The sequence below is a fragment of the Protopterus annectens genome, chromosome 7.part1, assembly GCF_019279795.1.
Source record: "Protopterus annectens isolate FY-2018-M chromosome 7.part1, PAN1.0, whole genome shotgun sequence".
NCBI lineage: Eukaryota > Metazoa > Chordata > Ceratodontiformes > Protopteridae > Protopterus > Protopterus annectens.
This window is the reverse complement of record NC_056740.1, coordinates 25159060-25185970: the sequence shown is the minus strand read 5'-3', so window position 1 is coordinate 25185970 and position 26911 is coordinate 25159060.

Sequence of the window (26911 nt, the reverse complement as noted above, 5' to 3'; positions counted from 1 at the left end):
GCATTAGATAAACTGACATTACTCAAGGCAATTACTGACATGTAGAACAGTCACACTGCAGATTACACACAACACAGCTATGGGACACAAAAAGACCCTGCTGAACCTAGCCATGCAGGAAATACTGGGGATTACAAAGAGCCTGAGGAGGCAGACTCAAACTAGGCTCTGAAACCCACAAAGAAGCCATGGGGATTACTGAGACTGAGGTAGATGACTCAAACCCAAAATATGAGGCACAATAGGGATTGCAGGCTTTGGAGGCAGACAGACTCAAACCCAATGAAACACAGAGAGGCCATGGGGACTGCAGAGCCTGGGGCAGTCAGACTCAGACTGAAAGAAACACGAGAGCCATGGGGATTACTGAGCCTGGCAGACAGACCTCCAAACCAAACAGAGAGCTTAATGGAGATTACTGAGCTAAAGGCAGCCCAGACTCAGACTAGAAAAAGAAGCACACAAAGAGAGCCATGGGGGATTACTTACAGGCCTGAGGCGAGACAGACTCAAACCCAATGAAACACAGAAAGAGAACCATGGAAGTGCAGGCCCTAACACAGAGACTCAAGCCAAGCAAACACACGAGCCATGGAGATTACTAAGCCTGGGCAGACCAGACTCAGAGCAAAGAAACACAAGAGAGCCATGGGGATTACTGGGCCTGAGACTCAAATCCATGCAAAGAGGTAATGGGGATTAAGCGAGGTCACACAGGGCAGGAATGGCTTGAGAAAAGGTGAAGACCAGTGTCATTTCATCTTCATGTGCATTACCTCTTCAGCTTCCTAACTGCTGCCACTTGTCTGTTTTCACTTCACTTCTGTCCTAAGCCCCCAATGGAGTCCTGCACAATACCCAACTGACCTAGCATCCTGTGAGTCTACCCTCCTCTTCCTGCTCCACATAGTCCTGCAGCTCCCGGTGGAGTCTGCCACTCCTGGCTGCCTTTGCTTTGCCCGTCCTGCTAGTTCCATCCTCGGGTCCTACTTGTTGAGTAAGCAAAAAGTAGATACACAGCATACAAGCCACACTGTGGTGCTACCATAAGGGAAATTTACTGATTGTGAGAAATCACGAGCACATACCTACAGTTCTACTGAGATCTTCATAGATTTTCTTCCAGACAAAGTCTTCAATGAGGCTGCCATGATACACTTTGTCCCACTTCATGCTTTCAATTGAAAGCACAGCTAATCCTGAAAGTCTCTCTGATTCACTGATGAACACAGGCATGTCTTTATGAGAGTGTCAGCTTGAAAAGCTTCACGTTCTCACAGTATAACCATATGTGAGGTGCAGTGATAAATGCGTAGTGAAACATAAGTATTTATATGTATATATATATATATATATATATATATATATATATATATGTGTGTGTGTGCTTGCAAGTGGTTGCGAATGAGAATTTAGCACAGTCAGTGGTGATGATTCATTGTATCAATCATTCGAGAAAAGGCTTTTAAGTTCATGTCCAAAGGTCAGGGCAACAATATCATGTCTATCAGTCAGTTCTTTCAAATTGCAGTGTTGTTGTGATTATCTTCTGCAGCATCCTCAGACTTTGTGGCTGTTAAAATCCAAGAGCCTATCAAACAAAGCATCTGCTCCAAACGGTCAGTAAACAAATTAGATTATTATGTCCAGCCTTCACGATGAGGCACTCTTTTAGTTTTACTGCTGGATCCTGTACAGTCTCATCTTCTCCTTCATAGTCAAAAGAACTGCTTTACTTTTCCTCTCTCTTTTCTTGAAATGTAGTGCCTTATCCAGTTCTTCCGCTATCTTGGAGGGCTTAGCCCATGGCATGTTGAAATCCTGTCTCTCTAAAGATTCTTCAGCAGGTCAAAGTGGATTAGCACTTTGTGCATTCGAAATATCAACAGATGGACTCTCTGCAGAACTTTGCTTGCCTGATTTACCTCTGTTAGCATATCGCACCAAACCACTAAACATACAATGAACTGGTATGACATAAAGTTCTGAGCACAGTCCTCTGCAGTTATTGATATATTTACCTTTATCCATTTATATGTACTGCTTGAGCCTCTCCTCTATAATGCACCTCAGCAAGCTCCCTTCTATTTGAAATCTTACTGCCTTGACAGGGTCTATCCTACATTCCAGTGAGAGTCTCTGACAGTGGCTACAGTGACATGTATGTGCCCGTTTCAAGATTTGCCATCTGTGATGCTTTGAACGAATCGTAAATGTTCTGTAGACATCAAAGAATGGCCTACCTTTACTGATGAATGTCTCCATCACTAACTATAAGATTTCCAAATTATGGCGAGCTGCGGCACATAAAAGCCCATGATTCATCTGTTTTATTGGACTACTTGCGCCATTTCGTTTACGCTATTATTTGCTGCCATTATTATTAAGTATCGCCGCCATGACGGTCATTAATGTCGTTCGCGTTTGAAAGAGTCTGAAGAAAGAAGTTCTGTAAGTCCTGACCCAGTTGTATCATTCCTGAGTACAAATCCCAGAGAAATGTTCTTCAACTATGGCTGCAGTCTTGAAATATCCACATACCAAACTACTACAGTCATTTACTCTTGGTGCTAATGTCTGGTGTGCAATCCAAGAATCACCGAAAAGTACCTGCGCGTCATCCACCTTCCTACAATGATCCAGCAAAACAGCATTTGCCGAACTGGCTGGATAACCAATTCTGTATGTCCTTCCCAAGATAGTCATTACCTCTTTATTCGAATCGATTGCAAATGTTCCAGCCATGACAGAGTCAAGCTTCGACAAAGTTGCGCGGCCTAAATTACCATTGCCATAGGTGTCGGAGGGCATCACTTGTACCACAGAATGCCATGTTACATTCTGCCAAGTGATGGACAACAACAATAATACCTTCTAATGCACCCGCACGTCAGTGAGTTTAATGCTGCAACCTGCTTGTCTCTTATCGTCCATAGTCTGCCTCTCTTTGTTCTGTGTCAGTTCCTTCCCGCTGGCATGCATGCAGTATGCTCCGGTGCTCGATCATGGCTGTGTAAGCTTTGGACATCTCTTTCCATGCTGTAACACCTGACCTGAGGAAAGATGGATAAGAATGTCCAAACAATTTTGCGTACAAAAACAAAAACAGTGCATCCTTTGAGACCGGGCTGTAAACCAGGTGTGTTTGGCTCTCTCCTCTCCATTAGGCAGCACATGAAATAGTTCTCGATGTAAATCTTCTTTTCTGCTCATTGACTGGGAACTGTGGTAACAACACGAGGTCCATGCGGATGGCAGCTACCCTAAACTCATCCCTTATCAAATCTGGCTAGTCCTGAATCCTCAAAAGATGCACCTGACACTCCCTACAGAATCTAGGCCCATCTGTCGCACTGCAAAATCATGATAGCCTGTATCAAAGTCTGGTGGTCAGGAAACACCTCTACAGTTGAATATGCGTTTGCTGACATTCTCTTTCCACCCATGGTAATGGCTGTGAGTCCCACAGGAGGTAGCCTATGGTGTAGCCGTGAACAGTGGTCCTTTCTATTGAAAGGATGCACAGCCTCACAGTGGTTAGACTGTAATGCAGAACCATTGTGTTCTCCTGAAGGCAGACTTTTCCGGATACCTCTCCGATGACCCACAGAAAATTTTCATAATGGAGCCCTGTGCGCATCCTCATTTCTCTGCTGCTGAAGCTTTTTCTGCGCCTGACGATAGCAGGCACTTCATCTCTAACTGGAAATGAAGTAAAGGCAGAATTACTGCATGAAGAGTCCTTTTGTCATGCTGTTAGTATGACTATATCGCTTGCATTGACATCAGTCATTATTGCACTGCAGGCAAGAAAAGTCTGAAGCATTAACCAGTGAACCGCGAAAAGTAATAGAAAGGTAGAATTACGGTTTATGTTAAATACCCACAACACTAGAGGAATTGAAACTTGAGTTTTTCTACACAATTCTTCCACATATTCCCCAAACGTGTGAAGAGGGCCGAGAAATGATGCAAAAGATTGATATTGCAAGCTCTCTGGAACAGGTCAAAGTCTGAAAGAAGTATGAGCTAGGGAGAAGCTGATCTCAAGGAACAATAAACTATGAGGGCAAGACAAATGTTATGGTACAAAAAAGGCTGCTGTCGCACACTACCTCTCAATCTGTTAGCACACTTGAACAAGCCAAAATCATTGGTTGAACAAGGGAGTGAAATCATGGATTTGTTAGAAACCTAATTTGTGGGGATGTAGAAGTGACACACACATTGGGAGTCAATACCCACAACCACTCTTGGCACAGGATCCGTGTACAAAGCATAAGGCCAGAGATACCATACATTGTGGAGGTATGAAACATGAAGTCCATTTCTGCTAGTAGCCTCCAGGCCCTGGCGCGTTGTGCAATCGTTTGAGAGAACAGGCCAAGAGCCAAAACATCTGGACACACATTCTTTGAGGCCCTCATCCCAGCCTCCTAAACTGTCAACATATGAATTCAGACGGCCAAAATAACTGCAGAAAAAGGCGTAACATCATGGATGGATTTAAAACGTACTTAGATAGCAGAGCAGTGTTTGCAGTAGTATGCATTAAAAGACATCAGTACATTCTGTAGATTCTCACCCCACAGCATCTGCACAACAATCCTGGATAAGTGAAAACCAAAGCATAGGCGTAGCATTAACAATGTGCTTATACAGTGCATGGCCCCATTAAAAATCCCAAACCAGGCAATGAACGCACGACATTCTAGACCCTAACTACTCTCCTTCCATTAGGCTTTTTTAAACGTGTACCCAGGCCCCATCAGCCTCCAAATGGCATAATACCGTAGCTAGACCTCCCAACTGTCCCGGATTACTTTCGTTTTTTTACGAGGTTTGGGGTCAATGAAGGGTGCCCGCGATTCCCGAGTGGTACCCTTCGTCAGTTTTGCGAACATTTTTTATTTTAAAATTTTGCAGAATTATGCGGAGTTAGCGTCATCCGCGATCGCGTGATGGCGTCAATGCTCCATCCTTCCAGCCAGTCGAATTGAGCTCAAGGGCTCCGCGTCATCATTTGGCTGCGAGCAGCCGGGAATTAAACTGCTGCTGCTGAGAGAAGAATTGGTAGAGCCGGACTTAAATCTGTATATGTGAGCATAGTTTTTCTGGCCCGGACTTTGCTTTTGGCTGGGGACTCGCTGCTTCTTATTTTGTTTACTTTGCTGCTAAGAGAATGGGACTTTTGCTGTGTGCTGCGTTACTGCCGTTTTAGGCTCATTTTTTGCTGGGACTTTGCTTTTAGCGGGGACTCTGCTGGGACTTCTTATGCTGCTAAGAAGATGGGATGTTTGCTTTTCTGCTAGAGAATCCGTTGCTTTTGGCTGCTGTTTCAGCTTTGCTGGGAACTATTAGGGCGAGAAAGAAACAAAATTAATGGCTATTGTGTGTATTGTGTGTGTGTGTGTGTGTGTGTGTGTGTGTGTGTGTGTGTGTGTGTGTGTGTTGGGTGCAAGTAACTGGAAATGTGAATTCTTTCAGCCTGCAGCCGATATTATTTCTAGCCATCTGGTATTTGAGTGGCATTATTAGTTGTAATGTTGGTTACAACAGTTGTTTTCCCTCAGTTTCAACGTGGAAACTTTCCAGCTTATCCAGCCTGTTTGCTGCGTACAACCTTTAAAAATTAAAAGTAAAGGAATCAGCGGTTATTTCCATAGCCTGATATTGCTAGAATAGCATTTTCATGCATTGCTAATGCAATTCAAAGGTTAAACTACCAGGCAAGGTTGCCTTCTATTAATTAGCAAGAGGTTAATGCAGATATTCATTTGGTTTGATGTATACCTTTGCACCAAGAATAGAATGGAAGCAGAAAAGAGTATATTGTATGGAAACTAAAATAAAAAGTTACACTGTACTTACCCGTTCTGCAGATTTCATGACTGCTAAGCGTCTGAAGCAAGATCTGGGATATTTGGAAGCTTTTCGTTGAGTGCAGTAATAGCAAAGCGTAATGACTCCTTTATATGGGCTGGTAAAATTTTGCTCATAGATAAGTAGCAAAACAGACTAGTGATTGTCAATAATGCTGGACCGTACTATGTGTCCTAATGTAAACAAATATTATGATAGTAGTATCATTTATACCAACAGGAAGTCTATTAAAGACTTCTGAAGTGATAACGAAGGCAATCATTCAGTAATAATGGCAATTTAAAGTAAATTTCAATAAGTATCATATTTAGTATTTAACTGAATGCTAATGGTTTATGTAATAGATAATGATTACATATACTGCTGATCTACAGATAACTGTGCATCAGAAAGTAGTGTGGATAAAACATATCCACTTTCTTTTGAAACCAATCCCAACAATCTGCTTTCTTTGCCATTTGGAAGAGTGTTGTTATTTCAGGTGTAATCTCAGATCCTCATGCTTCCCTGTAGAAAACAGCCAGATCCACAGTGGGGAGTTTTGTATGGATATTTAGCCCTGCTGTCCTCCATGGCTGTATATTTGACTGCAGTAGCTGGGAGGAGTAAATCTCAATGTCACATGAGTTTAATTCTTTTGTTAACTTAAAGAGTGAGTTAGATGGTCTCTTAGACATTTATCCCCACCTTCTTCTCTCCCTCTGTCATTTTTTCTCTCATTTTATTTGCTCCAGACCTTGGATTACTTCAGTTTCTGGCCCATACACTGTTTACTTCATATGGTGTTTTCTCTTTGCACCTTAAGTTCCCTTTTCCCTGTGTCTCCTCTTCCTGCCCTACCCCATATATATATATATATATATATATATATATATATATATATATATATATATATGTGTGTGTGTGTGTGTATGTATATATGCACATACATACATTATATAAATATACACTAGCTATACATATATATACACATATATGATGTTGTTGTGTGTGTGTGTGTGTGTGTGTGTGTGTGTGTGTGTGTATGTGTATATATATATATATATATATATATATATATATATATACAATATATATATGTATGTATAATATACATACATATATATATATATATATATATATATATATATATAAATGTAAAAATAAAATCAAATAATCATTGTAGAAGTAAAGCAGTATGTACATTAGTGTTTTATGTGATGGTGAAATAGCCAGGTAATGGAACATGGAATGGCTGCAGGGGACTCTGGTGCCATATTTGGTTGTCTGTTCCTCCAGTTTGCATTTGAGAAGTTGGTATCCCACGATTCATTGGGTAAGGCAGGGATTCTTTTTGGCAATAATTATGTAATACAAATTTTATGTTATCAGCCATTACAGATTTGTACCTATTTTTCATAAGGCCTTGTCAGATTTTTGATGTTTCTAGGTTGAGGTATGCAACAGCCAAAATACCTACATAACAACTGTAGGTACAGTTAAACAGTACTATAAACATAGATGGCAGAACACTGTTTGCATTACTAAGCATTAAGATGTCAGTACATTCTGTGGTATTCTCACACAGTCTCACGAATTCTGGATAGCGTGAAAACAAGTGTAGCATTAACAATGTGTATACAGTATACAGCACATTAAAAAATTCCAGGCAAACACACAGGCTGCAACATTCACAGCCACTTCTTCTCTAGCATTAGTCATTTAAACAATGTCTGGAATTTATGTACAAATAGCATAATTCCAAAGCAGCCAAATATAACTGCCAGAACTAGCTGTGACATCGAGGGATAGTTAAACAGTACTATAAACCTAGACAACAGAACAGTATTTGCATTAGCATGCATTAAAGATATCAGTACATTCTGCAGGAGTCTTACCCCCTCAAGTCTAGGCACAATACTGGATGAAGTGAAAACAAAAGGCATAAGCATGAAGCAATGTGGCTTATGCAGTCCGTAACTCCCTATTAAAAATGCTCTAAACAAACAATGGACACTGCAACATTTCTCAGGCTCTTTCCCTCCGACTTTTCAACTGTCATCTGTGGACAGCAAGGTGCAGTCATGAAAAAGTTAAGTCATTTGCATCAGTAGTACATTGTTGGTAAAACAAACAAAATGCGTAGCAGGTTTTAGTAGTGTACATTAAAACATCTGCACCTTCTGCAACATTCTCGCGGCTTTCTCAACATTGGCATTATAAACAATGTACAGGTCCCTCAACCTCAAGATCCTTAAGCTCAAACAACCAATAATAACAACTGGAGCAAGGTGTAACATCAGGGATATTGCAGTACCTATAAAAACCAAGATAGCCAAACAGTGTTTGCGCTTCGCATGCATTAAGAATGTCGAAAATTTGCATCTGGCCTTCAAATAGCTAAATTCAAGCAGCCACAAATAACTTCTTGAAACAAGCTGCTTGCTATCAGGGATATTTAAACGGTACTATAAACCTGAATGGCAGAACAATGTTTGCGTGCTTTATATAATAAAATATCAGTACATTCTCATGGAATCACTATTATTGCAATAATCCTGGATAAGTGAAAACCCAAAAGAAACATAGGTAGCATTAACAGTAATAACTATACGGTATGTGACCCCGATAAAAAACTCCAAAACTGAACACTGAACACTGACATTCTCGGTGGCCCTTGAAGCTTTCAACACATTAACTATGGACAATGAAAAACTGCAGTCATTGCATGAGAGAGTAGAACATTCGGTTGTATGTGAGTAACAGGGTTTGCATTGGTATACATTCAAACATCTGTAATGTATTCGGCAAGCATTCTCACGGCTGCTAACTACCACTCCCAGCATTAAGAGCATTTTAAGCGCTTATACAAGCCCATCGCCTCAACAGCATAATTCAAACAGCCAAAAAACTGCAGAACAAAGGTGTAAGCATCAGGGATAGTGTAAGAACAATTGCTATAAACCTAGATATCCGAGCAGTGTTTTGTTGGCTAGCAAAAAACTCAAAACCTGCAAATTCAGCTGAAAATCTACCGGAAAATTTCAAAAGTAGCAACTAGAGCCAGTTCTTATCTGAATTGTAAAAGATCCATTACTGAGCAATCGTCAACCATCTTAAAATATCATACGTATTCTCTCAAACTACTAACTACTCTTGCCAATGTAATTGCATCCCACTGGCCCTCCACTTCAGGCTCCCAAAGCTGCCCAAACGGGTTATAGAGACAGCCATAAAATGTCTCCAGGATCTACCTTCTACTTCCACTCAGATTAGGAGTCTCCTGCAAGACTACAACCTTGATCCATCAGTCCTGGTGGATTTATTATCAACCTCAATTACCGCCACATCACAGCATCACAATCAATATGCTGACTTGTCAGAATCTACACCATGCAACAGGTCATGTCCTTTAGGATGAAATAAAGCTAATCTTCACTTACCCATACACCTAAGACTATTGGCTTAGTGGCATCTACAAGACTGCCCACCTATCCTGCTCATCAACTACAATATCCCACTCTGTCCCGGTATTTATCACCCCTCCTTTTAGTCACCCCATCCCATTCTCTCTACCTTTTACATGCTACAGCAATAAAGTCACCTTAAAAAACGCCTCCTTTGATAACTATACACACTCTCTAACTAACGGGCAATCAAAATTAAATGTATATTACATTTTACCGTTTCCATATTGTCCCTGTCTGTTGATAAATCAAACTTATTTTACATGTTCTAGCACATGTGCTAAGAAAAGCATTTCTGCTTGAATCCTCCAAAGATAGGTTCTATGCAATTCAATTCATCCAAGTAAAGGAAATGTAAAATAACCAAGTAAATAAAATAAGAGTAAAGTAAAAACTGGTATAACCACAGCCCTCACGAAATCCTCTTAACTGTGCGTCACTACACAAAGTAAAATAAAACTGGGTACAGCTTCGGCCCCTTACCCCCATCCTCTTAGCACAAGGAACTCTACATGAAACAAAGCTAATAAAACCAGTCTACCTCCCCCAATCTCATAGCACCAAGACATCACAGAGTGAAATAAACTGGGTAAACCACGGCCCTCTGTCATCCTCTTACCACCAGAGGTAACAAAATAAAACTGGTAAAACCACAATCTCATCCCCCTCTTTCAGAAACTCTACTGGTGAAACAAAGACTGGTACGACCTCATCCCCACTTTCCTCTTAGCTCAAAAGAGCTCTACACAAAGCGAAAATAAAACCAGGCACAGCCCCAAATAAAAAACTAGACTGTAACTACAGCCCTCACCCCACAAACCTCTTAACACAAAAACTACACTAATAAAATGAGCCATTACAACCACAGCCCTCACCCCAAAACCTCTTAACACAAGAAATAATGCACAAAAACAACCCCCACACAAAAAGTAAAGGTTTAGCTTCAAGCTGGCTTGCTTTCTACAGAGGCTGCTTCCAATCTCTGCAGCTGTCTAGGGCTGAAGGCTCCGCAAGTTGCTCAGAACGCTCAGGTGGCAAATTGCCTTAATAGGCTGTTTCCAGACCTTTTGAGAATTGCCATCAGAAAGGACAGTTGAAAAAGGGTATAATCAATGACCACGACGGCTCCAAATTGCTGGAATCTGCGGTCCGTTCACGTGCGCGATTGAGCCGACAAATCTTCTCACTCTGCTGCTATTAAGGAACCTCTGGTAAGAGAAGTGCTCATGTCTGGCTACTGAGGTCTGCTTACAAAGGCAGTTTGTGCAGGAAGTGATGAGCAAGGACCAATCGGGTCTTCTTCGCCATCTCACTAAAAATTAAAATAACACAGCATGGATTAGCGGGTTGCTGCAGCCAATCAGATCCCTTATTTCAGTAGAGGCGGACTGGTGCAGGTGCAATGAATCAAAAATCCCAGGCTTACGGTTTAATTTTCACCATGGCGGCAGCCACGGGAACTATCGGGCGTCCATCAGGCGAAGGCGGGAAGTAATGGTGAACAACCCTCGAAGCTGCTGAATGGGGCCCTCGTTGCAGGGAGGTGTCGGGGCTCCCGTGGCCACCGGGTTTGTGATGTGCTAGCGTGGCTATGCTAATGCATTCAATCAAACACACTGACCTCATCAGGCCTACCACCACCAACCAATAAGCCCAAACCGCCAAAGTCACCGCGGATATTCAGCGGATCTATGGCACCACGACTGAATATTCATAACAAACTGTAGAATTAAAATAACCTAACTATGTAAGCAAGCCTATAATGTTTTTGCAGGGGCTATGCCCATATACTGGCCCTCAGGGTTGCTCCCCATCCTGCTAATTAAAGATGCAACTCTGAGGATCGCACTAAAGCATGCGCATGAGCAGATTTCCTGTTCCTCGGCTTGGACTGTCAGATATTCAGATGTTCGATAACTGAATATTTGGCATTATGAAGTTTATCTGGTGTTGCATGATTTAGAGTCTTGTTTGATATCTCAAACATGAATATATATCATAGCCATGTTTGTTAAAGATCTTGGTAAATTGCGCGACACATCTCGCTTTTAATAAATCAAGAGTACCCTTAAATACGCATCTGATCTCCTCTTTAAAAACAAAACAAAAAAACAGTGTTGCCATGGAAGTGGTCCTTCATTTCCAGCGCTATAATAATTCTTTCCTAATGTCATAAGTACTCCTCATGGCTACAAGTCACAATGGGTATGTCCAAAAGGTTAATTCTGAATTAATAAAATGATTTTTAAAGTAGAATTTGAATTATGCATTCATGCTGAAGTCCACATCCTCCCAATTAGATCCCAAGGTCACAATGCTTCAAGGAGAGGGATTTTTCCTGTAGTGATCTTAGTATTAAAAAAAGGCATTTTCACTCATTGGCCGGTTGTCCTAAGTGTCCATCATGCTCGCTATACTTCTTTTTATTTCTTTTGTTGCTTTGTTTTATTTATTACAAATTATAAATTATGATTAGCAGATCTGACCTCAAGCATGCTTGAGGACTTTGTAATGTTATTTTAGAACAGATGACTTGTAGAAAAATGCATGAGTGTGGCTGCAGGTGAGTCTTCTTATGTATGAAAATGTTCAGGAAAAACAGGAATAACAGTCAGTAGAAAATCATTTTTTTAGGTGATATGTTAACAATATTTCAGTCTGATTTGGAATAATGCATTCACTCACGAGTGCTTATAAGCTCCTTTCACAGTTATAGACAGGATATACTCATTTTTTTTTAGAAAGTGCCATATCCTCTGTGATAAATCATAATACAAGCATCATGTCCATAGCTCTCAGTTATCAATGTAGTCTTTTTAGTTATCTGGATATATCCTCGCTTAACTCATGCTCTAACAAGCGGTTAAGATTGTGAACTACTAACAAGCTTCATCCATAGTCCTGGAACATAATTCTGATCAAGTTAGTTAACCAGTTAGAACTCTCAAAGCACTATTGAAAGTGAGATTTGTGCTTATTGGATCTTACACCAATTCTAGGTGAATTTAATTTAATTTTGTTGTTAACAGGATAAATGAACTGCATTTCATGTAGGATATTTCAATACATGTTCTGGGACCACAAGAAAAGAACAAATACAATATGTTTATGTGTATGTATATATATATATATATATATATATATATATATATATGCTCATTTATATATATATATATATATTATATGATTTATATTATATCATGGAGTTTTCAGTAGAGGAAATTTATATAGTTTGAGACTATATAGTTGAGTTTCAAACTTCAGGGGGTAAAAAAAAAAATGTTTCAGCAGGATGGCAGACCCCTGCACCCTCCCAATGAGATTCTATTCTTCCTCCACCTCCTGCAAATTATATGCACCAGCTCAAGATCCCAGTACAATGAGGAAAAGTCAAGTCCTAAGGAATTTCCACTGTACCATTCTGTTGAAGATACTTCAGCAGGGTGCCTTTTTACTCCTTTTTCTTAGTGTTGTCTTGCAGTTAGTATATATAGTCCCAGGAGCATGTCAGAGATTACCCAGAGGGGCTTGCCCTGTTATAAAAAAAATGTACATTAAGTTCTTGCTTTTTTATTTCTAGTTTTGGAAACTTCATCATGGTCTCAGCCACATATTCCTAGCTTTCTAAAACTTCCGATGATCTCGATAAATCCACACATATCTATATATATATATATATATATATATATATATATATATATATATATATATATATATGTCTATATAGGATCCAAAGGAGGTTTACTAGACTAATATGGCCTCAGGAACTTACAAGCCTGATATTCAAGGTTTATCCCAAAAGAAACCTCAATCCTTGTCACCCTTGTCAATGAAGGACACAGGTGGGACCCTGGGACAAAATCTGTGGTTTCCATCCCACTCATCAAGGCTGTGTGAAGAGGTCAGTAAGGTACTCTGATTGACATAATATATATATATATATATATATATATATATATATATATATATATATATATATATATATCTGCACACACACACACACACACACACACACACAGACACACACACACACACACACACACACACACACACATATATGTATATATATATATATATATATATACACACTACCACACACACACACACACACACACCGCGTCTTGCTTGCCTTGTACACACACACACACACACACACACACACACACACACACACACCATATACATGCATATATATGTGTTGTTTAGAGATTATCAATCCCAGCTTGTCTACATCCTGTCTATAACTGGCCATCAATAAGAGTCTTTTTGGCTAAAAAGATATCATGTGGCACAGAGACATCAGATTATTGTTTTGCTATCATGAATCCCATTCCCTTGACCTCAGAACAGCATTCATTGTGATTAGGGAGCTGTATTACATACCATATTAGAATATCAGCACAAAGTGTGTGTCAAGTTCTTGTGTTGTAACCAAGGTGTCCTAAGTCCAGGTGTGGACATCCACAGTGTCAGTGGCAGTGTTTCATTGTATATGAGCAGTATGTAGGCAAATCTTAAATACATGCTTGTATTCCAGAACGCATATATTAAATATTTTTGGGCAGGCAGAATTTCTGTACTACTGGAAATCTCCTTCATGTAGCATGCTTTGTTTTTATGTGCTATTTTTGTTAGAGATAAAAATTAAGCCTTATCTGTTATGTTAAACTTTGTTTGTTCATTTAAATGGATGATTTTCAGGGGCATTTGTTAAAACTTATTTCCAGCACAGATGAGGATTTCTAGAAATGCTATAATTTATATTTATCAAATTGTTCAGAACCATGATAGGAGATGGAGTAGTTGGATACAGCAGGAGTACAATACAAAAACTGCCACTTTACTTATCTTTCCCTGACATGCTGCTCAAAGAGATAAAGATAGTGCTAGCATTTGCTAAGAACAGCTGGGTTTGATATGTTCCAAGCGTTTATGTGATTAAATTGCACATTTTGTATGCCTAAAAGTGTGTAGACATGGCTTTTGTGTGTATGAACTGCATGTTTAATGCTGCTGCTTGGCTCCTTGGCAGACTAAATAGGTATGGCTCTAGGAGATCTCCTATGTGAAGCGTTGTTTCTCTGTTTACATGAAGGTCATTTACTGAATCATATTTGTTGTAACCTTTAGATCTGTAACACTATCCAGAACATCAAAAGCAACAAACATTAAAATAAATCGTGGGCTTTTGCCCTAAGTCTTTTGAGACCACAGATGGTTGAGTGTGATTCAGGCTTTTGCAGTCTTTTATTTTAATGGGCTGAAATCACATTTAATTAGCAATGCTAGGGGAGGAGGTGGAATTTCTTTTTTTGCCTTGCATATATTTTACCATGAGCTTCATATCCTGGTCGTAACAATTCTTTATGCTACACGTTTTAACACTCTTATAGAATGCTTAATGCTGGGATGTATGATAACCCGTTGTAGCTATGTCTTCATAACAATCAGTTTAACTTTTGATCATGTATTTACAACTCAGCTCTCCTTTTCAGTTCTTACAAACTCCACACAATCCCACTTTGCTTGAAGTTAAAATTTGTTGTTCATTAACATGATTATTTTGTGCTGTTAAAGAGTGAGTCTGTGGTTTTAATACTACTGCAATTTGTAATAATTTTTTCCATTATTTGTTGTCATTTTAAAAAGCAAGCTACTTTAGGGCATAGAACATACAATGCCTTTTAAATTAATAGAGGAAGTACTATAGTAAAAATCAAGTAACTTTCTACACATTGCAATGTGATTAATATTATCTTTGAGGCATTCTACAAGCATTTTACATAAAATGTTGTATTGCTTTTCATTAGTTTTCATATTGTTATCTTTGGGCTCGTCTGGTTGCTCCTGCTTATCCAACTTGCTGGAAGGGCTTTTTAAATCACAAATCACATTAGCGTTTCAATGAGTACGTATTGCTACCGCGTTTAGCTGAAATCTTAGGAATTCTACTGTGAAGAAGCAAGGTTTTAAACAATTTAAATAATAGGGACTCTAATAGAGCACTGCTAACTGCTGCAATTTAATGGCTTCATTTATTAACCTTTTATGTAAAGAATAGGTTACCTTTTTATCCATGAACTGAGGTCTATCAGGCAGGACAAAGTAGCTTGTAAAGCCATATATATATATATATATATATATATATATATATATATATGGATCACCTTTAAAATCCCTGGCTCAAATCCTGAATCTCAAAATCTGAACACAAAATCCTGAAGCTCAAAATCCTGAAAACTCATAATCCTGAATCTCATAATACTGAAAAACATACCAGGACACCAGCACGAGACTATATTGCAGCTACACTACACTGCACATACACTACTATCTATCCACTTACCTAACCCAGACCCTAACCTAAGGTCAGTCACTGCTCAGCACACTCACCTCTGCCATTGCCCTAACCTAACTCACTTAACCGGCCCTAACTTTGAAATTCTGTCACTGTCCGCAATCACCTCACCGCGCCCTAACCTAGCTCACTTAACCCACCTAATTCATAGCACCTCACCTCACCTGTGCCGTAACCCTAACTCCTTAACCGCCCCAACCCCAAATTCTGTCACTGTCCTTTTAATCCCCTCACCGCACCCTAACCCTAACTCACTTAACCCACCCTAACCTAACATCCGCCAGCACCCCTCACCTCACCTGTGCCCTAACCTAACTCACTTAGCCGCCCCAACCCCAAGGATTCTGTCACTGTCGCTGTCCACCTCACCCTTTACCTAACCCTAACTCAGCAGCTTACGCCCTAACCCTGACATCCATCACAATGTACCACAACCTGCTCTCCCTGCCCGGTGTCCGCACAATCACATCGATGTTAGGTACTTCCTGTATGTTTTTTCAGTATTATGAGATTCAGGATTATGGAGTTTTCCAGGATTTTGAGCTTTCAGGATTTTGTCATTCAGGATTTTGAGATTCAGGATTTTGAGCTTTCAGGATTTTAAAGGTGACCCATATATATATATATATATATATATATATATATATATATATATATATATATTTATATATATATATATATGCTTCTATATATATACCACCACCTACACATATATATATATATATATGCTCTAGCAATAATGTGTGTGTGTGTGTGTGTCGTGTGTGTGTGTGTGTGCATGCATATCTGTAGAAGATGGTAGAGATTAAGATGAACCAAGTTTCCTATCAAATACAAGTTCTGCTGGAGTGGTGATGCCGAGCACCTAAAATAAACTGCAGTTCACCAGAGGAAGGGAAAAACAGTGCATTTTTGGTACAGGAGTTACACTTCAGGCATTATTGCAGAAGACTTGTGCCACCCAATAACCCTGATGTGGGGGTTGGTAAGATGTCAGGAACACTGGGACTCATAGGGTTGAATAAAATGAGCTGTGATAAAAAAAAAAAAAAAACAAATAGTGTCACAGTAAAAATAATGATAAAACACTGGACAAATTAAATAGGCATGTCTTGGAGCACCTAAATCCAGAGGAGGGCTGGGGTAGGGTAGTCATTCAACCACTGGGGAAGGAAGCCCAAGAGGTATGGGGCCTGCTTTAGACAGGAGTAAACTTCATGGCTTCAAACCACAATAAGAAATCTCCTGTATTGCCAGAGGAAAAGAAATGGAAATCTAAACTACCTTGAAAGCATTGAGTCTCTTCTTCTTCTCAGGAATCCATATCTCATCATGGGAGTAAGATAAGCTAATGCAAGGACTTTGAAGATAGGACTCAACTGGCAGTTACTGGAGCTCTAGAGAACCAGTGAAATATGTGGGTAGCTTCATGAGTACCTATAGTAACTATGATTAGTAGAGGTTTTGTACCATCTCATGACAGTCAGATGCTATGCTAAGCAAGGAACTAGGACTAGATGTTTGAAGATGGAAGTAATCAAGCTTGAAGAAAACCATCTGCACAACTATAAGGCTTATCATGTGGTGGAAAAGATACTTAGTTCAGGTTGGGTTCCACTAATAAGTGTGATGGCTTAACTTTGTAGCTGATGTGGCCTTTCACTGTCAGTATGTCATCCATGAACAATCAGCTCTCCTGTATTAACAGAATCCATCTTGTCAGCACCATTTGAAATTATGAGTTTTAATGGCCAGAAGAGATTAGAATACCTTAAGGTGGCATTTATTGTCATGTCTACTGTCATAGAGAAGTGTTGAGCTTCAGATGATTACTATTCATCTGTCTTTGGATACATTCTAAATGGTGCCAAAGAAAGGATAAAACAGTAGGCGTGTGATGATGAGGCGGGAGGTAAAGATATGTATCATCTGCACAGCAGTAATGTATCAAGCGGCTTAGCCACCAGGAAATTCTGGTAAAGGAAATGTAGATGAAGGCAACAGGTATCCTGGGTGGAATTTTGAACACCTGATATCACATGGTGGTATGCGGATTATACCTAAAGTATCCGCGCATCCAGAGATTTCATGGCAATTATGAAAAAACCCCACATCGTTTAAAAGAATTGCTCATAATCGTTATTGGACATTTGGATGTGCATGCTTTGTTTTCATCATGGTGGGGCGTGTGTGGCATGGTCTGTGTTGGATGGCGGGACAGGTCTCAAGTTTTGGGGCATTATGCGGATAGGTACATGGTTGCTCTACTTGCTCCTTTACATTACGTTAGAGCTTCTTCTTCCTGTCTGAAGTATTGTGATTTTCCTTCTGCAGCTATACTCCTTACTGCAACTGTTTCTAAATTGTTATATAACAGTACAGACAGAAAATAATTCAAATACATATGGCAGGAATACACTGCAAGGCTTTCTATGGAGAAATATCTAAAAGTAGAACTTCCAAAGAGTCCAAACCAAAAGCTGCTTGGTGATAATGGTGATCCAGGGTTATATGGGGCATACTGAAAAACCATTCCCTGGGCTGTTTAGGTGGTGATATCAGCTGTGTTTTCTAGAGCATATTTGGTATAAGATCAGAATCACACTAACCATGGTAGCAAAATCACATATGTGTCATATTAGAGTCATAAAATTAATACCTAAGTAACACAAGACTTTGATATGGAATTTTTCTTGTACGTGTGAACGACGGTGCCTAATCTGGCAACTTTTGCAATTCACCATATTTATCCCCAGTTCACCAGCTGAGGCCTTTATTTCAATGTGATTACACATTCTTGTCCTCCTTGCCACTTTAGAAAATGGACTATGTTTTAAAAAGTCCACATGGTGTTGTCTATTTTATTGAAGAGCGAATATACCCCTAACCTTATACTGTTGCCGTAATTGACAACTGGTGGAGCATGTTAGAGGCCGTTCCTGAGACCACCTCTGTGGCCCTCCCTATTAGTTTCTAGAAGATTCACATGCTTGCGATTATGAAAAGGACATGCATGGTATCCCCATTGATATCTCCACGCCATCTCCAAGCTGCCATAGACAAGGACCCTCATCTCAAACGAAAGCTTCTGCAGAGTATTTGCATCCATATATTAGTGGCTAGGTTTGATGTCATGAGAGAAGCAGTATTTGAATCTGAACCAAATGGCATATCCTCAAGGTGGCAGCGGGTTCAATTCAAAATCTTGAAATCTCCACGTCCTGGAATCAAAATACTAGACTCAAAATCTCCGGGTTCAAAACCACAGAAACTCCATAATGTCATACCTATTCTGAAAAAACATACAGGACACAACACTAGGCCATTGCAGCAAATACATAAACAATAATATATTCACCACAGGCGGGGCCTCGCACCTTCCTGCCTGCCAAATATATCAAGTCTGGGTGCACTTCACTGGCAGCTACTGACTGCCTGTGGCCTTAGTCGTGTTCCATTGTGTGCAATGCTCTACAGCATAACTCATCTTGAGTGTAGTGAGTGTGATCTTTGGGTTGATTATGTTAAGTGGCAGGTGTGGGAGATTCCGGCATTTATGAGTTTTCAGTATTTTGAGCTTTCAGATTTTTGGGTCAGTACGAGATTCAGGATTTTGAGCTTTCCAGATTTGAATTGGTCCTGTTATACCATGACTACCAGTGGGTGAGTACAACCTGTTATATCTAGGCTTGTTATTAGCCACCACATACATTTTCCATAGTTCACATCCTGTAGCTCAGTATTTCCTGTGGTTAAAAATCTGGTGCTAATGCCAGTGGTTGCAGTATATATACATCACTAAATTGCTCCACCATATTGTTTACCTGATTTACTTATACAGTCCCTCGTATTAATAATGTTCCTCGTGCCATGCCGTTATACTGCTATTAACATACTATACAAACATGGACTGGTCTTCTACAGTCATACTTGTGGTTGTTGTTTTATTTGTTGTTGTTTATCTTTTTGGCTTTTCGGTTAGAAAGGTCACCACAGCCGGAACTCCAGTCAGCTAATGATTGGCAGTAGATTTTTCACGGTACCAAGTTGCCAGCCTGGCGCACAACCTTCAATGAAGATCACGGCCCATTCCGTAATGTCTTACAGAGCGCTTTAGCTGAGAATCGAACAGGGGCGTCTTACTGTGAAACCCCAGCAATGCTACTGCAGCACCACCGCCAGTTCATGCTTAGTGTGTCTCTGAATTAGCCACACACTGCTGCGTAGCCAATTGTCATGTATAGCTGATTCTGTGATGACATGGTTTGTTTTTCAACATACATTTAAAATTTATACTGCAGTTTCATTCTGTCTTTATGGTGGTTTCTAGGAAAACCACCACCAGCGGTGTTTCCTGAAGTCTAACTTATTATCAATTGTATAGAAATAAATATATAAAATATATATTCATATTCTAAAGTCCAGTTCAGTTGCACAAAAATACTACAAATATTTGTGATAATGACATACTTGATATGGCTAAACAAAGCATTAGTCTCATTTTTCTTTTTTTTGAATACAAAATAATGCTAATATATTCTGGTAAAATATTTTTATTTAGTCTTTAATATGTAAATGCTAAACAAAGAACTATGCCTCACGTTGGTAGCTGTGCGGTTAAAGTGCTCATTTGGACTAATATCCGTTAATGTCTAGGTGGGACTGAAATCCAGATTAGATTCGTTTATCCAGAAATATGCACTGGATATAGAATTCTTGAAGTGTGGAACCAGTTGACTTCTGTGATCTCATATTTTTATCCTTTCAACATTAAGCATAATATTTAATGTTGCTTTAAATTCAACTTCTTTGCTTACAAAACATGGAGCTTGTCGATCATATCGTAACAACCCCCAGTTATTTTAATAACTCATTTGATAACTAAATAGTCAAGGCTATAGGTAACAGCCACAGCAAAACACCTGAAAGGGTCATTGCCATTCTACGGAAAATGAAAACTTCTTCCACAGACTGCTTCTGAACTGGAAAAACAAACACCCCAAAACCAATGCAATGGTTAGTAGCGATGTAAGAAGCTACATTTGAGCTTACATCTGCCATCTTAATAATATTCTTTTACTGATAGGTGATGTATACAGAATAGTGCAAATAAGTATTACTTGAGGTTGTGTGGGTGGAGCCACAGCTCTGGCCCGCGTGAGAGATGGGCGCGCGAAGCTATGACTCAGATGGCCTGATTTGGGAGGAGGAGGAAATGTAATTATCAGGATTTCTGGTTCCACCTGCTACTAACAGAGAGAGAGTGGGGGTTCTCATTTGTCAATTACCAACATGCAAGTGGAGGTTTCATGTACTTAAATGCCGGTCTATATCATATTATCAGAAATTCAAAATATTGAACACCATAAGCTTCGACCTTGGAATCTCAAAACAAGATATGGTGATTATTTTCCAGGAGAAAAAGATGGCTGTTCTGAAAAATATAGACACACACACTGGCTTTCAAAATGCAAAATGCATAATCCACATGCAATTCTGAAAGCCAGACGCCTAAACCGTATATACACTACTAGCTATCCATTTGCCTTAACCTAACCTAACCTAGGGTCTAACTAGCAGCACACTCACCTTTACCTGGCTTTTTAACCTAAGGGTCTAACTAGCACATTCACCTTACCTCCTAACCCCAAGGTCCCTAACTATCACACACTCGCTTTTGCCTCGGTCCATTCACACTTACCTTAACCTGGTCCATCACCTTAGCTTACAGTTGAGGAAAATGGTGGAAATACAGAATGGCCCTTTGAATGCTCCTGAAAGTATTGGAAGGATAAACCTGTGGCATTGAAACTGGAATGGAACGTGGAGACATTAGATGCTTTAACACTTCAGTGTTTCTAATAGACCCAAACTTCCAGGAGTCCCGGGGATGTGAAGTGGTGATATCAAGCCTGTAAAGGTAGTCCCTCACAGCTTATGAGTAGAAGCACAAACAAGCAGTAGGAAGGTGCAACATGGCCTACGCAATGGGCTCATATCAACCACCAGGTGGAGAGTTGGGTTCCTGGCCGTCGTTATTTGTTTGGATGCTGAAAAGGCACAGACCACTCATAGCTGCCCAGTGCATGCCTTGGCCACCAGGATGCCCAGACGGGGAGTATAAATGAGTTGGGCTCAAGACACGATGAGAAGGCTTGATTGTAGGCAGCATGGACACATGGCAGCTTATATACACAAAAATTGTGAAGACTGTGGGTCTCTAAGTCTTTATACACTACAAAATGTAAGAAGTTTTAGTGATTTGGTTTTGATAACTATTTAATAAACATTCCTTCATTTCATATGTCTAAATCTGATGAAAAAGACATGCTTAATAAAGGCAAAATACATTTCCCGTAGCTGTTTATTTAAGGCCTACGCAACATGATAATCAGTAAGTTACTGTCAGTACTATTCAAGTTCTTAATTTTAGGAAGTAAGAATCCATGGAATCTTGGTGTAGGGAACCAAACAAAAATGCAACAAAAATTGTGTGGGATTTTGTCTTTGGAGTTCGATATAGAAACGAGAGTAGGTCTAAGGCGTGGATCTAGTACACATTTATGAATCTGAGTATACCAAAATAGTTCTGATTCAGGGATGAAAGAATAGAGGAGATCGAAAGTCAATCTAGGGTTAACAATGTCATAATAAACAAGGTCCTAATTTGTACCATTTAAGTTTTGTTAACAGCACATTTGCTCAGATTGAATTCAAAGTCTTTTGACATGATAGGTCAAACATTTCCTGTTGTAAGCTACTGTCTAAAATGACTATTGAAACCTCACCCTGTATCAACTTTCATAATATGAGATTTTCAACTGGTTTGAACTCCTGGTCCTGCAGTACTTGACCAGATCTCATCAAGTTGTAAAACTGTCTTTGGGAATCTTTAAGCTATTTATAATTTATAGCCATAAACATTTTTGTCTGAAGGCTGGGATGCACGAGGGACATACAACTGCTTGGCTTACGTATATCATGTTAAAAACAATGAAAAGTAAAAAAGTAACACTGTATGTAATGTAAAAAAAATGGAAAGTAAAAAAGTAAAAATAACATGCATGTCATGTAAAAAACAACAACAAGGAAAAGTAAAAAGTAAAAAAATATGTACTGTAGGTCATGTAAAAAATGAAAATGCAAAATTAGAAATAACACTGTCTGCTGATAACCTAGAACCTTAAATATAGCTGAAACAATACATAACATCGAACTTACTTATTCCAAAAGCAAAGTATCAACATTTATTAAATTTAAATTAAAGAAACCAGTATGAGTTTCTTAATCAGATAAGGAAATTCGAATAGTTTTGACAAGTAAAGCTAGTTCCTTATAAAATGCGTTGGTGAATCGGATGATTGCAATCAACAAAAGCATCCACAAAATAGTTAAAGGCTTTTGAAAAGATGATGATTTTATAAAGACAGTGCCTTTTATTCTTCAATAAATCATTTGAATTCATTAAACAAAACATGCTTGTGTACATTTGTGTGTGTGGTGAGCAAACGAGTACAAGCTTATTTCCAATAGTCCTCATTATTTTAGCATGACCATAACAGAACATTTTGGTCTAAAAAGATGATTTTGCACTTAATTCTGAATTTTAATTTTATGTTGCTAAATGCACTTCATGGCATTTTATGTTAGGTAGAACTAGTCATGGCCACAAACAAAATGGATATACCCAGAATTCTCATGCCATGAGTCATTAAAGAGAAATGTGAACAATGTTTTCAATATTGATTGTTAGCCATGTTATATAATGTTAAGAGGTATGTGTTTATGTATTTGTAAAGAAGTTATGTCTAAGGACAGAGGGCTGATATTAAGGTAGTTCTTGATTATGGGAATACTGTTGTAAGTATTCTATTTACAAGCGATTATAGCTCTTAATAATGCTATTAATTTAAATATTTTCAAAACAAACCTTGAAAAATGGTTGTTTCTACTGAGTGAAGTATTGTAAAACTTTTTACACAAGGTATCACATGTAGGGAAACATCACAGACATATGATTCTTTGAGATGCAATTCATCAAATCAATAGGTTAACTCACAGGTTATGTGAACTGATGTTTTATTTATATGGTTGGGGGTAAGAATTGAAACCTCCACTACATAACAGCATGCTTGTTTTTTCTCAACAGAAAAAGTTTAAAATCTTATCATTTTAGGGCCAAATCTGGCTTTCGGGACCTTGTCTTATCCTTTCTCAAGTCTAAAGGAATGCCCAGTTGAATTTCCTCATCTCCATCTTCTTCACTATTTGTCCTCGCCAGCAGCATCAGATTTGGTTGTGCTGCATCCTGATCTGAACCTGCTCATCTCCCATCTTACTTTAGTTTCTTCATATTGTTATAGTATATTCATCACTTTCATGCCTGCAGGCATGTGACAGAGTTTATGTTAGAATCCGAATTGAAAATGTGAAGATCAGTTCATCGAGGAGTAAGAACATGGAAGGATTTAATTATCAAAGTTAACTTCTTGAATCTCAAATGCAAAATGAATCACAATAGTTGTAACAACTGGCATAAAGTTAGAATAACTGTAAATGTTACTAACTTATCATATCACTTACATGCAAAGTAACATATAAGATGCTATTTGTAGCTGTTGGCCAACTAGCGATTTCATGTGATATTCGGACTTTTCGATAATTAAATTGTCTGTGTTCTCGTCTCAATGAACTGACCTTGATATTGACTTTCGTTAGATCTTTAACAAAATTCTCACATGACAGGAGTTTGATCACCTACTGTACTACCCAAAGTTGTGAGACGAACAGTGACTGGAATATTCTCTGTCCCCTATATGATGGCACTTCCTTACCTCTACTTAGATTTGGGAGTCATTCATTTTGGTTATTCACCACGTATCTTGAGTTATATTTGCTGTGACTTCATCTGGGCCTGTATTTTCCCTATACTTCATTTTGTAGTGTATAGCAAACATTCTAGAAGTGAAATGTTCTTCCTCTTTCATAATAGAAGTTTTGGATAGGGCAGAGAATACTGCTTGTGTGTGTGTGTGTGTGTGTGTGTGTGTGTGTGTGTGTGCAGCGCATTTTCATTTTATAAGCTGTAAATTACTTTCCTCAGTCTCTGTTGTCCTGTGTATCGTTGGCGTTTCGCCAGCTAGCATCCACTGTGAATGAGTACCTGATGACTATCTTTCTGTCTCTGCCATGTAATCACAGTACAGTTTATTTGTACCTTCTGGAGTAACTTTCAGACATTAGAGAGCCTCAGTATTTGTTTCATACTATTGCTTGACTGCTCACTTTGCTGCATTTTTAGTCAACCTAGTATTTTTCTTAGTCTGGTCTCTGAATTTTCCTCCTCCTTCCTTTTGATAATTTCCTGAATTTCTACATTCCACGAACTGGACATACCTTTACACTTCCATCCCTGGCATAATCCCTAGCCATTTGCGTCTTTATTGTTTGAGGTGCTGTTATTCTCCTTCTTCATCTCAGCCTTTATCCTGTTCCTCCTGGGGTTCAAATTTTTAATATTTCCTAACCAGACTGTTATTGGTTTCACTATAGTCAGCTACCAACTCTTTTCAACCTAGTCTTTGTTGATCCCTTAGAGCCTGCTCTTATACTGCAACTGATTGTGCTTAACAGTGGTTTATCTGTGGGTTGACTGTTTCACTGGGGATGACTGTGCAATCTCTGATTTTAACCCAGTGCCTTTCTTACACAAAGATAAGTCTACACAGGCTGCATGCCCTCTCTTCTATGTGATCTTGATGAACTGTGAGCTGCTCACCATTAATCCATTTGCTGGACAAAAGTCTACAGTGGTTTCTCCTTTATTCCTGCTGCCCCATGTGGACACAGAGTGGTCATACTATCCTGTTCTGCCACTCCCACGTCTAGACATTGCTCACATAATGCATAACCTAACTCTGCTTGGAGTGTTCTCTTTTCCTCACCATCCTTAACCCTCACTGAAGGGGGAATAGGCTGAGGATTATAAATATTACTTACCCTGGGCAACAGATCCCTGATTAGCAGTGTCTAGCACTTCTTTACCACATCCCTCATTGTATGCTAGCAGAAGGCTATCCCTCACCATATCTCCCCATTTCTAAAATTATGTCTTCTCCTGTGCTTAGAAACTTTGGCTCAGATGCACTGCCCTTCTTGTCTCTATATTATGCACAAAATATTAAACGGTTTGGAAATGACTGCCATATTAGATTAAGGCCTTTGCCTCCCAAACCTAAGGTTCAGGGTTGATCTTGACTTCCAGGCAATGCTTGTGTGGACTTTTCATGTTCTTTCTTTGAAATGTGTGTGGATTTCTCCAAACTTCTAAAACATGCTGGGTGCTTCCATCTCAAACATAGGTATGCCAACAAGAGAAGAGATTATAATGGACTAACCAAAATGACAGCCAGGAAGTTTGGTGAGAGCTACCATGATCACTTATTCCAAAAAAAATATATATATATATGTATATATATGTATATATATAATAATATATATATATATATATCATGGACTTCAGCAAGAAATTCACAATGCTATTCCATAAGCTATTCCCAGTTCAACAGAGCCCACTGCGGTGTGCAGAGGTAGTCTAGAGCTCCAGCCAAGCAATATGTCGCGTGCAATCTAATTGTAAGCTGGACATGCCTGGCTCCTGCATAGTCCTGCATGGAGCTCTCAACCCGCAATGTGCCAAATCACCCCATTTGGAAGGTGAAATCAAATGAGGTTAATTGTGATCAGATGCTGGAAGCCCAGCATATGCAGGACTAGTGTGACACCTCTTGGAATGTACTCCACCAGTGGCAACATTTCTGCAAGCTATAAAATGGAGCAACTTGGCTCCAAATGAAAATTGGATATTATGAAAGCATGCCGGCCAAATATAAGGCCATTGGCATGAAGCTGAATGCAAAAATAGCAAAATCCTTTAATTTTTTATTAGCTGATCACAAACTATTTAGCTGCATTAGAACAGCGGTGCACAAACAGGATTGGGCAAAAGAGCTGGATTTAAAATAAGCATTCTAACCAAAATCACTATTTTGCCATATGCAATAACTTGGCGAATAACATGGCCAGTGAATGAGTGGTTTGCTGAGGGAGAAGACTCAGTGTGGGACCTGTAACTGTGCACCAGCAGGCAATCCTGTGAAATGGGGAATGATACTGAATCAGATATCCCAGCATGCTGATCACCCTTAACAGTGTAAGAGCAGGA